Source organism: Papaver somniferum, chromosome 7, assembly GCF_003573695.1.
Source record: "Papaver somniferum cultivar HN1 chromosome 7, ASM357369v1, whole genome shotgun sequence".
Lineage (NCBI taxonomy): Eukaryota > Viridiplantae > Streptophyta > Magnoliopsida > Ranunculales > Papaveraceae > Papaver > Papaver somniferum.
This window is the reverse complement of record NC_039364.1, coordinates 166,491,011-166,498,782: the sequence shown is the minus strand read 5'-3', so window position 1 is coordinate 166,498,782 and position 7,772 is coordinate 166,491,011.

The window sequence follows — 7,772 nt, the reverse complement described above, 5'->3', positions numbered from 1 at the left end:
TTCAACGGGGGTAAAATTAGTGAAAAAGCTTTTGTCGACATTGATGAAAAAAAATGAATGATAGAAATGCAGGGCTGGAAATATAAGAATATGAATTTGGCAGGTAGGAATACGTTGTTGACTGCGTGTATTGATCCTGTTTCTTACGATGTTATGTCTCCTTTTAAAATTCCTAAGACCTTATTGAATAAGATTGGATCGACTCCAGTCCTATTCTTAGTCGCCATGAATCCGAGAAACTTGTCGCTTTGTACCCCAAAAGCACATTTGGATAGATTAACTTTCATGTTGTATTTTCTTAAGACATCAAAGGTCTTCAGCAGGTCGCTGTGATGGTTAGATTATTTTAGGCTTTTGAAGACCATGTTATCTACGTAACATTCCATCTTCTTCCCTATCAGTTATTTGAACGTTTTGTTGAGCAACCTCTGATACGTCGAACCTGCATTTTTTAGGCTGAATGACATAACCTTAAAGCAGTACAAGCCTTGGTCAGTGATGAAAGATGTGTAATCTTCGTCGCCTATATTCAGTGGTATCTGGTTGTGTCCAGAGTATCAATCCATAAAACATAATCGACCATATCCTTGGATTGATTCCACCAGTCGATCCATGTCCTTCGGGAAAGCCTTATTCAAGTTGGTGAAATCGATGCAAACCCGAATTTTCGCATTTTTTCATGACTGCTACAATGTTAGAGATTAAGATAAGGTATTTTCACTCCCTTATTATGTCTGCCTCTAGGATTCTTTAAATGTCTGCATTTACTGCATTGTATAGCTTATCCGCTATTTTTCTCCTTTTCTGCTTAACTGGCTTAAAGCTTGGATCAATGTTCAGAGAATGACATGTGATGTTGGGATCTATACCTGGCATGTCTGACATTTTCCAGGCAAAGATGTCAATGTTCTCTTTCAGCAGCTCGATCATACGTTGATTTTTAACATGTGGCAAGTCTTTTCCTATGAAAGTTATTTTTTGTTCCTCAGTCGTGCTGAGATTTATTTATTCCAGAAGCTTTACGACCTCAACTTTGAATTCACAGTCAGGAACTCCTGGTATTTTTCTTCCGATATTTGGGTTCTCAGAAGGAGCTCAATTTGGTTGACTGGCAAGTAGCTTAGCTCTGATAATTTCCTTTTAGCTTGTCCCTTCTACCTGGAAGATTTAATTGCCTTCCCCTTTGTCCACCATGTGGATCTTCCTACTGAACCAAAGATAATACTGCTAATTCTTTTGAAACTGCTTAATTTTCCGGATCATGTTTTCTCCAGAGCTCGTCATGAATTTCAGATTCTGGTTATAAGTTGAAGGAACTGCCTGCATTGCATATGACCAGTTCCTTCCTAGGATCACATTGCAAGGAACGGGTGTTGAGAACTAGAAAATACACGTGTTTTGGATCCATCAAATCCAACTATTGTAGAGTTGTTTGCTCTTAGATCTCCTTCTGTGAGCTTCATCTTCTCGGCATGTTGCATGTAGATTATGTTACATGTAGATCCTTGGTCGATCAGTATCTTCCTGCAATCCCATCCATAAATTATCATCCCTACTACCAGAGCATCGGAATGTGAAAATGTCAATCTTGTTAAGTCCATGGAAGTGAATCTGATTTCATCTTGAGGTAACAAGAAACCTTCGAAGCTTGGATGGATACATGTGACATTGATCTTGCAGAGCTTTCTCTTCCTGTTAATGAGGTCGGGATGTGAGTCATTCCTAATTCGAGCTACAAAGTTTATCATGTTGACACACCCTTTAACTTCCTTGGTTGATATTCGATTTTGACCCTTGGATATGAACTCTTTTAAATTACCTTCTTTGACAGGTCATTAATGAACCTAATCAAATTCTTGCGATCATTGATGTGGTGACCGTGAGCTTCATGGTACAAGCAGTAATTCTTTCTTTTGGACTCATTTATCATTTTTCGAGGTGTCACAAAGTAACGTTTGTTCTTGATGAATAGTGTTAGAGCATATCTCGGTTGAACCCACCAAGTGTTGGTATGTCAAGTTTGGTTGTCATATTTTAGTATCAAAACTCACCTAGAGTCACTTGATTAAATACTAGAGTCAACTTTGTTTAGGTTTGATTAGAAAGTTTAGGAATGTTAATTTAGGTGAGAGTTTCTTTAGAAGATACGCCGTACCGTTTTCCCCCATACTCATTACTTCATTACCGTTCAATTTGTGCTTGTTAGTGCACAATTACTTCAAGAACTTTGCATAGCGAGGAACTTGCCTTGTCGCTTCAAGGAGTGGTATGTTCACTTGGATCTTCTTGAATATCTCATAAATCTCTTTGTATAGCGTTTCCTTCTTTGACTTTGCAAACCTACTAGGAAAAATTGGAGTGACCTTAGTAAAAACAAGAGGTTTAGAGTGAGATTTCGTTACCAAATCAGCCTTGTTAGGGGTTGTTTCGTCCTATTCTTGCTCCAAAACAGATTCATGAGTTTCCGGTGATATTTCCGGTTGCTTAACTTGCTTCCCACTTCTTAACTCAATATCATTGACATTCTCTATATGGTTCAACGGTTGAGAAGGAAGTTTTCCAGATCCTTGTGCCTTGAGTAGATTTATATCATTAGCCAATTGACTAACTTGGTTTTGCACATCTCTCATAGCCATCTCGGATTTCTGCTGGAATTGTTTGAAGCCTTGCATTGTATTTGGAATCTATTGTATACTTTGCATCATAAGAGTAATCTTGTCATCCACACTTGTGCATTGAGTTTCTTGTTGTGGTCTTTGCATGAGTTGGTAACCACCTTGTTGATTGAAAGCAGGATTTTCTGCAGCTTGCTTGTTGGCGTAACTGAAATTTGGATGATCTCATCAACCCGGATTGTATGTGTTGGAGTACGGATCATATCTCGGCCTTTACTGATTTTGGTACATAGCATTTGCGTGCTCCATATTGCCTTCATACAATGGAATAATCACTGCAGAAATTTGTTGCATCATCCTCTCCATATTAACCATCCTTTGTTCCATATGAGAAGCTTCACCAACCTCATTAACCTTCTTGACAAGTGTTTCTGCTCGGGAGGAAAATTGCTGCGAATTAGATGTCGTATTCTCAATCAAAGGTCTTTCTTGTGCGGGTGTCTTCTCAACTAAAGCTCCACCACTTGCAACATCTATCATTGTCCTGTCATTTATCAAGAGACCTTCATAGAAATATTGGATGACAAGCTGCTCCGTGATGTTATGTGGACAACTTTGACACAATCTCTTGTAACGCTCCCAATACTCATACGAAGTCATCTGCCTTTTGAAGAATGCCACATAACTCTTTCCTGATTTGTGCTCCTTGGGTGCGGGAAAGTACTTATCTAGAAAGAGTTTCTTCATACCGGTCCATGTAGTAATACTACCTGCTGGGAGATGGTAAAACCACTAATTGGCCATATCCATAAGAGAAAATGGGAATGCTCTAAGCATAACATCATCAGTTTCAACTACATTTGGTTTCACACTTACAAGCACCATGTGAAATTCTTGGAGATGACGGTTTAGATCTTCCCCTGCTAAACCATGGAACTTGGGCAATGATTTGAGCAAAGTTGGTTTCAACTCAATTTTTTCGTCCAATCGAATACACAAAGGTTGAGTTTTCAATTGTGGTGAGGAGAGATCCTTGAGTGTTTCCATAACTACTTGTTCTTCATCTTCTTCTGAATCTGCAAACTCGCTTGATGAACAAGGAGGAAGTGGAGTGTTAACCGCTCGAATGAAGTCCTTTAGTTGAATGAGTTCCAGATCGAAGACGTATACCAATTGAACTTGGTCTGCCCTCTTTAAGCATCCACAAAAGGAGTAGTTCCTGAAAATAAGATTCTTAAAAATTGTATTAGTAATCTAAAAGTGAAACTAAAACCAAAAAGAATAACTAAAAAGAAAAAATAACAACTTAATACTACCACTGCCTCTGCAGCAGCGGCGCCAATTTTGATGAGGTTGTTGTCATATGCATTTCTACTTACTAGTTACTACTACTCTGGAGGCTGCCCTTATCCTTATGGATGGTTGTACTAATCTTTGGTTGACCACTTCTGTGTGGCTGTTAGTGAGCCAACACGGTTTAGCCACGTGTTCGCTTAGCATTGGGCGATTAGTTTAGACTTCTATTTCTTCTGGTTGTTGCTTTTAAGCTGTAGGAAAACCTGTTTTCAGGTAGATAATGAATAATTGAATGTTCTTGGATGCTACGGCAGAGTTATTCCTTTTTTGATATCAATTCTGTTTAAAATTTAGTTTCATTAATCCAAATTCGTACCAAGTATAGTACAATTGGTATTTAGAGCCGTTCCTTGCAATCACCAAAAAAAAAAATTCACCATGGTTGCTCAGACTTGTAAGGAACTTACTGAGGCTTCTAATCGCCAACAGTCTCAGATCGACAAAATTCAACTTCAACTTGATTCTATGCTTACTAAAGAAGATTACGATAGTCGGAGAAAGCCAATTTCGAAGCTCGACTATCAATTTTGACCCAAACCATTAAATCTGAGATAGGAAAACTTCATTCATACAGAAATGTAGAACAAGGTGACCATAGTGGAGTTGTGGGTAATCTAGCTGGTTTTACTGTTGCGGGTGATGAACATCAATCTCAATATTACTCCGTTAGCCGCGAATTTCACCACCGTCCATTGCGAATGGATTTTCCACGTTTCGATGGTGAGAACCCCAAGAGCTGGATTCACAAATGTGAATATTACTTCCAGATGCAAGCTGTGCCGGAATTTAATAAGGTGGGAATGACCGCCATACACCTTTATGGCAAGGCAGGTACATGGTTTGAGAATTTTTGTTTGAATCAACATCACATTTCTTGGCCAGACCTAGCTGCTAGTGTTTGCTCTCGTTTTGAAAACCATGCTCATGATAATATTGTTGGCATTTTTAATAAATTGGCTCAACTGACCACTGTTGAAGCATATTTTGAAGAATTTGAGTATTACAAGGCCTTACTGCTCAGTGTTCATAAGGATTTTCCTGAATCTTATTTTATTGGTGGTTTAAAGGAGGAGCTCAGAAATTCAGTGCTCATGTTTGATCCTAAAACACTAATGAATGCCTTTTCACTGGCAAGAATGCAAGAGAAAACCTTAATTCTCCAACATAAAGCAACTAAACCCACACCTAAATTTTTTTGTACCCCCTTCACTACATCCAGACCATTTCCACCAACCCCCATTCCCCACAAATCCACTTAAACACCTCTTACTTCAGCTGCTCCACCACCCCTTTCTAAGCCTAACCAACCATTACCATTCAAACAGCTTACACCTGAACAAGTCCAGGCAAGAAAATCTCAAGGCCTATGTTTTAATTGTGATGAAAAATACAGGAGAGGACATGTTTGTAAGAAACAATACTTATGTGTATTAATTGGAGAAGAGGCTAACGAGATATTTGATTCTGGATTGGACACAGAACATGAAACTGATGAAGAACCCTTAGTAGAGAGTGACATGGAAATATCACTAAATGCACTTACAGGCACCACATCAGCTGATACAATACGTATTTCTGGTTTTGTCAAGAAGAAGAGCATTTCCATATTGATTGATACATGCAGTACACATAGCTTCATTGACTCTTCTTTAGCAAAAAGCTTACAATGCTCCATTGAACACACTGCTAGCCTCTTGGTCACTGTTTCCAATGGAGAAAAGACTGTCAGCTCTGGTATTTGTTCTAAGTTGGAGTGGTCCATGCAGGGACACGAATTTTGTACAGATTTAATACTTTTACCATTGGGAGGCTGTGACATTGTGTTGGGTGCTGACTGGTTGAGAAATTTAGGGGATGTCTTATTCAACCTTGCCAAGCTTTGCATTACTTTCAAGCATAAGGGTAAGAAGATCACTTTACAAGGTTCACCCTCCAAACCATCAATACACATGATAAGTGGTTCTGCAATCAAAAGGTTCTTTCAAAAACACTCTCATGCAGTGGTTGGTCAACTGTTCTCTATCTCTGCACCAACTGCCCCAGCCCAACCACCTACACCAATTTCTTGTGTGCTAGACAAATTTCCTGGTGTCTTCTCTGAACCAAATTACTTTCCACCACAGAGAGAATTAGACCACAAGATCCCTTTACAGCCCAATTCAATACCTGTTAACTTGAGATCCTATAAGTGTCCTTATATTCAAAAGTCTGTAGTTGAGAAACTGGTTCAATACATGCTACTTTCTGGGATTATTCAACCTAGTAACAACCCATTTGCTTCTCCCATCTTACTTGTGAAGAAGAAAGACAACTCTTGGAGATTTTGTGTTGATTATAGAAAGCTTAATAGCAATACCATCAAGGAAAAATTCCCCATTCCAGTCATTGATGAACTCTTGGATGAATTACATGTCTCAAAATTCTTCACCAAGATTGATCTAAAGTCTGGTTATCATCAGATCAGAATGTATCCTTCTGATATACACAAGACTGCTTTTAGAACTCACCATGGCCATTTTGAGTTTAAAGTGATGCCATTTGGCCTTACCAATGCTCCAGCCACATTCCAGGCTCTTATGAATAGTATTTTTCAACCTCATCTGAGAAAGTTTATCTTGGTCTTCTTTGATGACATTGTAATCTACAGTCCCACATTGGAGGATCACCTTTTACATTTACAAACTACCTTGCAGATACTTAGAGAGCATAAACTTGTGGCCAATTTCTCCAAGTGTGGTTTTGGGCAGTCTGAACTAGAGTATTTGGGTCATATTGTTACTGCCAATGGAGTTAAGGCTGATCCTGCAAAAATCTCAGCAATGGTGGACTGGCCTTTACCCACTACTATTAAAGCTTTGAGAGGATTTTTGGGTCTCTTTGGTTATTACAGGAAGTTTGTTAAGGATTATGGGATGCTTTGTAGACCATTAACTGACCTACTTAAGAAAGATTCCTTTCAATGGTCTCCTGCTGCCACTGCTGCTTTTGTTCAGCTCAAAACTGCCATGACATCCACTCCTGTACTTTCCTTGCCTGATTTTACCAAACAATTTGTGGTGGAGACTGATGCTTGTGATATGGGAATTGGTGCTGTGTTAATGCAAGATAACAAACCTATTGCTTTTTACGGCAAGCCATTGGGGCCAAGAGCTGCTGCTATGTCTACTTATGAAAAGGAATTTCTAGCCATTTTCCAAGCTGTTATTAGATGGAAGCATTACTTACAAGGCTCCAAATTCATTATAAAGACAGATCATCAAAGCATTCTTCATTTTTTAGAGAAAAATATATCCACTGTCCTGCAACATAAATGGCTTATGAAACTATTGGGTTTTGACTATGCCATTGTTTACAAGAATGGCTCTGAGAACAAAGTAGCAGATGCTCTCTCAAGAAGACCCCATCCTGGTGCCTCCTGTCACTCCACCTCTCTGTCAAGTCGTGCTTGGACTCGGGACATTATTTCCAGCTATGCTGCTGACACTACAATCCAGGGTATAATTACTCAGTTTACTCTCCACCCCAACTCTATTCCAAAGTACACTTACTGCAATGGCATCTTAAGATACAAGGGGAGGATTTACATTGGCAGCTCTGCCAATATTAGAACAAAAATTTTGGACTCTCTCCACTCTTCAGCAGTAGAGGGACATTCTGGTATGCAGGCCACTCACCTCAGGGCCAAATCTTACTTTTTCTGGCCTGCAATGAAGAAAGAGATTCTACTTTTTGTATCCACTTGTGATGTTTTCCAAAGGCACAAAGGGAAGCATACCTTTCCTGCTGGTTTACTTCAACCAT